This window comes from Dermacentor variabilis, chromosome 3, assembly GCF_050947875.1.
Source record: "Dermacentor variabilis isolate Ectoservices chromosome 3, ASM5094787v1, whole genome shotgun sequence".
Lineage (NCBI taxonomy): Eukaryota > Metazoa > Arthropoda > Arachnida > Ixodida > Ixodidae > Dermacentor > Dermacentor variabilis.
In genome coordinates this window covers 80,355,368-80,366,271 of record NC_134570.1, presented here as the reverse complement: position 1 = coordinate 80,366,271, position 10,904 = coordinate 80,355,368, and the positions used below count along the sequence as shown (strand labels likewise).

The window sequence follows — 10,904 nt, the reverse complement described above, 5'->3', positions numbered from 1 at the left end:
CACATTCAGGCAAATCACTTCTGCCGAATCCCGCGAGGCGAAGGTTCATGAAAGGAAAAGAAGAGTGTCGTCCACCCGAACGTAGCACGAAGCTTCAAAGGAAACCTATACGGGTTTCTCAGACGGAAAGCTTTGCAGGTCAGCAAAAAAAATCTTGGTCCGAGATTCGCACACGGGTCCAATGCTCCCACCATCGCGCTGCGATCTGCTAGCTTCCTGGTTAGCTCAATGGAAGAGCGACCACCCCGGAAAGGCTCTCGTCCCGGGTTCGAACTCCGGACCAGCCCGAATTTTCCCTCAGCGGCGAAGCATTCTTTCTGAGAAACTCGTATGGGTTTCACTTGTAGTTCTGTGCTATGCTCCGGTGGATCACAATTTTTCCTTCCATGTTTCGATGAAAGTGCCTTTAGGCCACCGAATGCTCTTACAAACACGTCCGGCTGTTCTGTTTGCAATTGCAACCCCGTTGCCTAAGCATCTTCAGCCAACCAATTTTCCATAAACTTCGATAGTTAGCTCATTTGTAAATCGCATATTAGATACTTTTGCCGTAAACTCAGATCAGTGCTCGTGTCTTGTGTACTCCACAGCATCAGCCATTACGTGCCATTGTCCGTGCGCAAAGTGATAGTCCATACAGTGCGATGCAGTATTAAACTTCAAGTATGGAAATTTGCGGGATTTGTGCTGCACGCTTGGAAACAGAGTTAATTCAGTTTTGTGCTCTCTCCTAAACACTATCACACACCTTCGCTTAGGAAAAAAAGAAGAAAAGAACGTCGTGTTGGAAACATTAGCTCTACCTGACTTTAACAGCTTACTTGAAGCTGCCGTTCTCAAGCATTCTTGGCATATCCCTCCCGGCACCATCCAGCCTAAACAACGCTACTGTATTCCTCGCCGGTCAACAAAATGTGCGAAAGAACGCGCGATTATTAGGTTCCGTCCTTTTTGTACCCTCTACCAGCAAGCGCACGTCACGCTATAGAAGCTAGCACGATCTACTTCTGTTTGTGTGATTTGTTTGCTGTTGCTCACGTCCTTTACTATTCAAGAATAATTGAAATTGTAAGCATGTCCTGTTCTCTTAAACTATATTTTTATTTATTTGCTTTACTTAAATGTGTACCACTTCTGCTACCTTTCCTTTTGGCCTGCGGCTTCTTTACTTGTTATAGTTGTCCCTTTCTGTTTACTGCCCTGCCGAATGCTCTAGGAATAACTGAAATATTGACGGCCCCTTATTGGGTAGTTTTTTGTTGTTATGTTTGTACTTGAGCCACCTATTCCTTTCCTCTACAGATTCTTTCAGCACATTTTCTTTCTCGTTTTGCCATTTGGAAGGGTACTTCAATTTATGAAAGTAGCCGCTACAATATCTGCTTTCTTTGCCTTTGCTTTCTCATCTGTTGGCATTTGATAGCATCGTTTGAATTGGTTTCCTTGTCCTATTGTTTTCATCTATAGCAGTTTGTTGTTGCCTGCCAGGCCCTGCCACTGAAGCCCAGCGCGACATTGGCAGGCCCGATTCTTGTACCTTTTCAATGAATGCTCTGAAAAACATTAATTATTATTATTATTATTATTATTATTATTATTATTATTATTATTATTATTATTATTATTATCTGGTAGGTCCTGTCCGGCAGAAGATAATGCAGAAGATACGAGAACCTTCCGCCACGATTCTCAACGCTAGATATGCCCACATGTTTCACGCAGAGAGAGAGTGAGAGAAGGTTTTCTATTATCATTTAAATCAACAATGGACCGCTGTGAATAGCGTCCACCGCACCGACACACAGAGCGTAACGTGACATCGACGGATAAGGGAAAGGATGAAGGCGGCGTGGCAGCGGAAGGTCGTTCCAAAAGGTCGTTCAGCACGGCCAGAAATTCGAAACATCCGGGGCTGGCGTCCCCCCTCACCCCAGCCCCCGAGCGTCCAGCTCCACGTGCGTGCGCGGCGAAACGGCGAACCCGATTGCGCGCGCGTGATAGTTCCTAATATTCCCTAGCCTAGGGAATGAGACGCCCTCGTCGCACGCACACAGGCACGCACGCACGCGCAGAGACGACCACCGACGCGCGCGCGCGCACACACACTCAGCGGCGCCGGCCATATTGAAAGTGTGTGCGCCTGCGCCGGGTCCAGCAGCGCGCGCGAGAGTGCAGGCTGCTGATGCTCTTTGCGCGACGGCAGAAGAGAAGGCGGTGGAGTGCGCGTGTGTGTGCGTGAGCGCGTTGTTTCGTACCCTCTCCCCGCGGCGCATTCGACGACTCGGCGTCGTCCGTCGTCGGGCTGCGAGATCGCTCGGTGCTCCCCGCTCGGTCGGTGGCTCCGTGGAATCTCTCTCTCGTGCGGGACGCCCCCTTCCTTTTCGGCGGCAGCAGCAGCGAGGAGTGTTGTTCGTCGGCGGCCGGTTTTCAAACACTGTGCGCATCGCTGGGGCGCTGTCGCACCGCTGCTTTTCGGCTTCCGAGACAAGCGGGGCCGAGTGTCTGTTTGTCGTGTGGTGTTTCGCGCCGTCCGAGGCGATGTCATGTGGATAACAACAATCGCCGAGTGACTTGCTCGGCCCGTTGTGGTCGTCGTCTGCTCCTCGTCGCCGCGGGCTCCGCGTGCGGGACGGGTCCTCCCCACCCCGCCGTCGTCTGCTACTCGCCCACTAATACAGCGCCTGAAATCGGTGAGTGAAGCCACGCTTGCCGAAGCTACATTGTCGACGTCGGTCGTTTTCATGCGGATTGTAAAGGTCGCCCACGTGTTCTGGCCGTGAACACCCACGCGAGTAACCACGCGGTTAGTTTTGCATGAGGGAGCAAAGAGAGACTCGATAAACGAATAATAAAAACAGAGGAAAATGACACCTGTGCTGTGCGCGGCACGTAGTTAGGTTTCTGTTTCACGTTGCGCTTACAATGCGTTTCACAATGCGCCGCGGCTGAATTTAAATAAGTGATTCGTTACATTTTTCTTTTCTCTCTGCCGATAAATCCTTTTGTCGCAGAGACGTTTCCTTCATGAACTACGCAGTCATCTTCGCAGGCGTCACGCATTCCCCAACAATTCACGACGATGCCGTGTCGTGTCTCATCGAGATGAATTTCCGGGATGTTCTCGCCCATCGCTTATGTGACGAACATGAAATTCAAAATGTTATGCAAGTGTGTGTTTCAGAATACTAGTCTCGTTCTCAGCAACAAAGGGACATTCCCTAGCCACTAAGTGGCTGCAAACAGCTATAACATTTACCAGGCTTCTTTGATAATTATTCTTTACCCGCCGTGGTGGCTTCGTGGCTACTGCGGCGCCAGGCTGAACACGAAGTCGCGGGGTCGAATGCCCGCCCCAGCGGCCACATTTCGATGGGGCTGAAATGCGGGAACACCCGTGTACCATGCACTGGGTGCACGTTAAAGAACTCCAGGTGGTCGAAATAATTGCGGAGTCCACACCTGCGGCGTGCCTCATAATTAGACCATGGTTTTGAGACGTATAACACCAGAATTTATTTCCATTACTTATAACTGTGTGTTGTTAATAAACACTACCTACCTACTCTACATACATACATACATACATACATACATACATACATACATACATACATACATACATACATACATACATGCATACATACATACATACATACATACATACATACATACATGCATACATACATACATACATACATACATACATACATACATACATACATACATGGTACGTCACGATAAGAAAGAAATTACAAATCTTGTTCAACACATCGTGTAGAAAAAATATTATTATTTGAACGTGTAACGGTCAGACGTTTCCTAGGCACAATACTGACCGAATAACACTATGACAATACAAAACTTGCTAATGTGCACCACACTGGCACATGGGAGGAAGTTAAGTCTACAAAAATGTTCCGAGTCCAACATAGGGAATTTACGGAACAGGGATATTGCGTCGCGACCTCACCAGGTCACCCGGTATTGATAGCTATAGTTTATTCCTCATGTATCTACTTCGCCGCTCAATAGTTGCTAATTCTGTGGAGCTATTTTTCACGGATACATTATACTGTACACTACCAATGCCCGATAAGGATGTCCGATAGAATAGAACCAAAGAGATCGCGTTGTGAACGAGTTTCACATGTTGGAAACATAGATGGAAATCATTCTCAATCGCTTGAACGCGAACTCCGACTTATGCACACGGACATAATACATAACAGATAACGCATCAACGAACTATCACCAAGCGCCACTAAATAAATAAATAAATAAAGCCGGCAGACCCCACACCCTGTGGGAATCGAGCCTACCGAGTTAACGAAGCGACCATGAGAGCAGTAGGTGGCTGTTTCATGACCTACATGACACACATGTCATGATATTCATGTCATGACCTATCATCTATGTTCGTCATACACTCTTGTCATACTATGCGAGTTTTGGTACATGCCAAGTTAACGAAACGACCATGAGAGCACCAAAACATAGGCGGCTAGATAGATAATGTCAAAGTGGCAAATGTTCGCCAAGAAATGCTTCGTATTTAAAAATAAATATAAATGCAATATATGTCACACGAACCTGGCTTGCCCAAGCAATATTATAAGCGACTACAAAAGCTTTAGCGAGCACGAGTAATAAATTTGTATCGCTTGTGGCTCGCGATGGATGCCTTTAAAATAAGTAAATATTACGAGGCAGTTTCTCGGTCATGGTGTGTCGATTGCACGCCAATCAAGCAGTGCACGCGTTGTGTTTAGTTACAAATACATAGGGATAGAAAGACATATAAGAACATGATGTTCTGTAACTTTTGATTTGTACCTTTTCAGCGAATACTACAGAGTACAATTCTCTAAGGTGCCATTTCAAGGTCTTTAGAAAAGGGTCTTGTCGGGGCACCACGTGAAATAGTTGCAGTACTGTAGCGTGGCTCGCTTTTGATTAAATGTGCATTTTTTTCTTGCTTTTAGAAAAGAAGCTAGGTGATGCTTCGCTTCGTGAAACCTTAATTCTTTACTAAGTTGCGTGTGAAGTAATGCATCCCTGCAGTCAATGAAATCTTCGTTACATGCACAATTAAAACGACGCTCTATGGTTTCATCGCTTTAGATGTCTCTCCGATAAAGCTAACTGATCACCACTGCATGTGTGTGCGCTTGCTCCTTGCTTTATTCTTTTTTTTTTTCCTTTTGAAGAGGGCTGTCTTACGACATAGAAAGACAAAAATATGAAGAGTGTCTGTAATTAGAGCCGTCTTGACTCCACTTGTTGAAGTCAGCATGCCGGTCGCTGCCGAGGTCAGACTAGCTGAGCCGACTTGTACATAACGAATGACATGTAATTAATTACTTGTAATCAGTTACGTTATTTGGTAGTATCGTAATTTAATGATTACTTTACTTACTCGGGAATGCTCACTGTAATTCAATTGCTTTGTTATAACTAACCGATTACCGGTAACCAGTTACATTTTTCAGCTTTGCTCACTTAAATTTGGCGGGAACTACAGTGTTCAAAGGTTCACATGGGTCACCTGCTTCCTGCAATCAGCATCCTGAAGCTACGCCTCGATTACCTGAACTTGGCAGGCTTGAACATTTGTACACCCCTCTTGGAAGTCCGACATCTGAGCTTTCTTATAAAGAATTCTCTCGGTCTCTCTCTCCCACTCACTCTTTCCAGGAAGCGGTTTTAGGCGCCCTTCGTGGGCGTTAAGAGCTGTTGCTCAATTCTTCTTCGCTTAGTGCAGTCCGTACGACTATACCAATGTGGTGGTGGATTGTAACAGGTGGGGTAATCCTAGACATCGAGGGCGGCAGTTGTTCCGCCTGGGCGTCTTTTCCAATGTTAATGCGGTACATGTCACCACGTGCCCATAAAAGCAATATCTGTTAGGATTGCTAGAAGAAGACCTGATGTTATTTTGCTGGCTATAACTGACCCTTCCAGGAACACAAGGTCTTGCAGGCACGCACGTGGAAGCGTCTCAAACAGAGGGCCCCTTTCGTCTCGGTGTTTTGGGCAAGACCACAGAAAGTGTTTAATTTCTCCTGTCTCTTCGCGTGCAGTGCAGTTTGGAGAATGGACACGACCCGTCTTAAATAACCATGCTGGTTATTTAGTGTGCACATGTAATGGTTATCACTTAGCGTTACTGGAGAAACATCTTCTAAAGCATGAAACCATAGAGGGTTACTTTAATTGTGGTGATCGTGGAATGACGACGCAGATTCATGGTGTATGCAACGAAGGTTTCGTGGACTGCAGGGATGTATTCGTACACTCGAAACTTAGAAAAGAATTAAGTCTTCTTAATGCGAAGCATCACCTAGCTTTTTTTCTAAAACAAGAAAGAAAATGTACATTTAATCAAAAGCGAGCCACACTACAGTACGACTCCCACAGGACATAGTATCTGCCGGCTTCTTATTTATTTATTTATTTATTTACTGCCGCAAGGCAGTAGTTCGTTGGTGCGTTGTCTACTATGTATGTGCGTAAGTCGGAGTTAGCGTTTAAGCGATTGAGAATTATTTCGATCTATGTTTCCAACATGTGAAACTCGTGCACAAAGCGATTTCTTTGTCTCTATTCTTCCATCGGACCTTGAAAGTATACAGTATAACGTATCTGTGAAAAAGGTTAATCACTCCACCACCGCCACATTGGGGAAATCGCATAGACTGCAGGGAGCGGAGAAGAATTGAGCAGATCCTATCTTGTGAGCAAGGTGTTCGTACGTTACAACACAGCCGCTCTTCTCTGCAGCGAGCTTTCATTGTCGTTGCCAGATGTATTCACAAGAAAGCGATGGAATATTATCGAAGAAAACTGTGGAAACAAATTCTTGGCGAAGATAAACAAAGCATGAAGCGCTGCAGAGGACGCCTTAAAAGAGCCAGTCCAGCTAATTCTATTTACAGTATTTGTTCAATGTTAATAAAAGTAGGGTGGAAAGTAACGTTAATGTAACCGATTACTTTTTAGTAGTTGCTCAGTTGTTCTCATGGGGCTGTTATTGGTAACTGAAATTCATTAATCTTTGCCATGGTATAATTGTAATTGTAACCGGTTACTTTCTCTCTCTCTCTCTCTCTCTCTCTCTCTCTCTCTCTCTCTCTCTCACTCTAACGTGTGGAAGTCTGTATCTGAGCGAGGACTCCCGGATGTGTCTTCTACCTGGGTAAATCCCCAGCAGGTGGTACACATCGGTGTCTAGTGCCAGGGCTGTACAGTTTAGGCAGGTGGCGTTGTCATTTGCGAAGCTCTTTCACTTGCACGCAGGGGTGACAGCGGGGTTGAGGGCTGCCCCAGCCCATGTCCTCGTGGGGCAATTTTTCACGATCCCTGTGAGGTTGCGGGGAAAGACGCAAGCGCACGGGGAAATAAGAGCACGTGTGTCGCGCCCGAGGAATATTTTTGGGTTATTTGAGTGGCACGCGTCCGTATTTGCTCATGTCCGAATGCCATTACTGTGCGGTCATCAGAAAATCCAGTGTTGTAGAAAAACCGGCGACGAAAGTTGCCAAAATTTCTTATATAATCAAATAATAAACAAATCAATCGATTCAATAATAGCCCATCGGTAGACTGAATAATAAATGGTATTCGAGAAAATGAGTTTCCGGAGCATGCAAAGCACTTTTTTTTTATCTCTCTGTTTGTTCGAAATGGCGATGGGTGGAGCAAGCTACTGTGACGTCAATGGCACACAAAGCGCGAACAAACTCTGATCTGCCTACCAAGTCGGGTACCCCTGCGCATACAGTATCTGCCGTCAGAACTAGTCTACGCAGATGAAGAAAGTGGGCTTCCGATAAATTAGACTAATATGTTCGCATGGGGAAATTTAAGAATTAACGGGCCAACGACAACATTATCGGAACAGCTGTAATGCCGGAGGTTTCAATGCCGCTTGTCGGCGGCGGAAAGTAATTCTAAAGGGACACTCAATAGAAAAAAAAATTACTTAAGCTGTAATAAATCAATCACCCTTCGCGAATATCAAAACAGGGCCCTGTTACCTTGAGAAGACACTTGGTAAGCCAGAAAAGATGCAAAAATTAAAGACGGGTGGCGACGCCGTCTTGAGTTTCTCGCACCAGCTCGCCGCCGTGACGTCACGGATTTTGATGGCGGTCTGCTTAGGCCTAGTTAAATTTCTTTGATCGCTAAAGATGGACTATATTGTATTATGAGAGAACCAAAGAGTGAACTTGGCATTGGTGCAGGGACTTTTACTGTCCACACAGCGTCAAAAAAAAAAAAAAAAGGAAGAACGATTTCGTACACGTCACGTCACACTGACTTGTAAAGGCGCTGTGGTTTCGGCAGGAAGTTCGAGAAATAGAACTTTAACCTTCAGATCAGTTATCAACCTATCACAGCGAAATTAACAAATATGGAGTTTAAAAAGAAATATCCTATCGCGATAAGCTTAGTTGGAGCTGGTTCACACCGGTGATTCCCATAGGTCGCTCGACTGATTTGGTCGCGCGTACGACCGGTCGCAAACGCTCGCTTTGATCGAAAAAAAAAAAAAAAAACCTTTTTGGGTCAGTGGCTCGCTGCTCGGCTTCTTTTTTTTTTTTTTTTTCAATCGCGCGACTGCCAGTTGCAGACGTACTGAACCAATCAAGGGCGCACAAGGAGGCCGTCTGTATACACTGGCGATGATTTTACGTAGCAATGGTGGTGCGAGCAGACGTGAGCGACTCCAATCGCGAGACATTTCGGTGCGGCGACGGGCACGTGCGCGCGTTCGTGTGGGAACATCGGTCGCCGCGAGTCGCTCCTTCATCGCCAGTCGCGGTCGGTCGCTCGACTTCTGTCAATCGCCGGTGTGAATGCACCCTTAGTGTTTCTCGTCAGTGTCCCTTTAAGAGACTATGCTGTCGTATATCTTCGAATATATAGAACCTTAACCACACGATTCTCGCTTGCGAAAGAATGACACTTAGCGAGCGAAAAGGTTGTGAAACGCCTATATTTCAATTTGATACGAAAGTTGGGAGAGAGGGAAGAGGGGTTGGGAGGAATGGGGGTTGCGATAAGCCATAGCTGGCTTCATCAAGAGCGTCGTGACGTCATGACACAGATAGGAATTTGTTCATGTGGGCGTAGCAAAAGGGCTTGGCCTAATGCGAGTTGAGGAGGTTCGACCCCCGTGCACTTCCGGCAAGTTCTCGTTTCGTGCCCTTTCGTTTCTCTTTTCCTTATTTCTGCACTTCAATGAAATGTACCAGTTTCCTTCCCCTATCCGTTCCTAGCTTGGTAGTCTGTTTGCATCATATGATTGTGATTAACACACACAAAAAAAATCAAGTAAAAACCCGGTTGGTTTCCCTCACTCCTCTCTCTCTATATACGCACCATAGGCGGTCTTACACGGCAAATAATTTTTGTTCCGCTGCGACACCGTATGTAAATTTGAACGATGGGGCGACCCTGTATTTTGAAATACCCCTCTTTGTGCCGTGTGGTAAAAACAAGGGGATTCATCTTGCCCCTCTTCGGGCTTCCATTGTATTTGACCGCTCTTCCTGTCCTCATTGTATCAAGCCGTAATCCGTTTTTCTCGTCGTTGTTGCCCCGTTCCACCGGTGTGTCACCGAGCCGTACGGCGCACGCGTGGCGAAAACACACTCGCGCCTGCCTTGCGTCTGCCTTATTGAAGAGGCTGCACAATCGCCGATCGCCTGCCGTTGGCCGCCGTATGGGTAGGACTTTTTTGCTGGAGGAAACAGTCGCTGTGCTTAATGTAGGTGTTCTGCTTCTGAGTGTGAGGTCGCGGGTTCGGCTCGTGCGACCGCGCATTCTAACGGGGGTGGTATGGAGAAGCGTTCGTGTATAAAGTGAGGCGCGATGCGAAGGTAAACGCGTGTTTAAAGCTGGCCGTATTTGGTGCCCCGTTTGTATATAAAAGAGCGCACCCGTAGTCTCCTCGCGCTATTAAGGGTTTGTTTATTAGGGCTCTTGCAAAAATGGTTGGAAGGTCGCTGTGAAAAATTCGAGTGGGAGGCCAAGCGCGAACTATGCTAATTCGTTGCTTCTGTCCTTGTCGCGTCTTAAATGGACACCCGTCACGGTAGGTCATTGGCTAGACGCTGTGCTGCGGAGCTCGAAGTCGGAGGTTCGATCTCTACTGTGACGGTCGCATTGCGACGGGGATGGAATGAAAAAAAAAAAAGAAAAAGCGAAACGCTCGTGTACTGGGGATTGGGTGCACGCTAAAAGGGCAGCCCTATAGGGGTTCGAAATTAAACCGGAGCTCCCCATTTTGGTGGGCGTTATAATCAGTTTGTGGTTCTGGCACGTGAAAGAGCAGAATCTAACCTCCAAGTTGACTGAAGAAATTTCAGGAGAATGCTTAATGTGACTACTATTCTTCTTGAAGGCGTCTTTGTCGTCCCTGATAATGTATAACGATAGAACGAAAAAGAATACTAACTGCAAACGCGAATGGCAGCATTAAATTTTAGTTCCATGTGTTCCATTGCAACCTAGTTTTACACTGTTATTCGTGCTTTCAAAACCACAGTTTAGGATTACCTCTTCTCGCGTACTCGCCGTGCCACGGCCCTGTCTTCATTATCTCCTCAACCCCCATAATTCCGTATGTAAGAGATAACGATGTCTTACGCCTACTGTATCGACGAAGTTATTTCGGGGTCGTTATTAACGATAATTAATGCCGGCTTAGGCGCTAACTGTCCCGTTTAACCGTAGTACTTTGACGTTGGCTATCATGTCGAGCATTCTTACCGTATATTTATATGGGGACGAAACTTGGAGAGCAACAAAGAACCTTTAAAATGGCTAAGGACCGCGGAACGAGCATTGAACGAGATTGATAGGCGCAACGTTAAGAGACATTGAGAAAGCGGTATCAA

The 10,904-nt window shown here is 46.2% G+C and overlaps 1 protein-coding gene across 2 annotated transcripts in view; it reads left to right on the top strand.

Annotated features, from left to right (window-relative positions):
* Positions 1-2,159: 2,159 nt before the first annotated feature.
* The window catches only part of RapGAP1 (Rap GTPase activating protein 1), a 314,819-nt gene continuing 306,074 nt past the window's right edge, over positions 2,160-10,904 (top strand). For both annotated transcript variants that reach the window (XM_075685746.1, XM_075685745.1), the window contains exon 1: positions 2,160-2,690. The gene's annotated coding sequence lies outside the window, so the exon portion shown is untranslated. The remainder of the gene's footprint in view (positions 2,691-10,904) is intronic.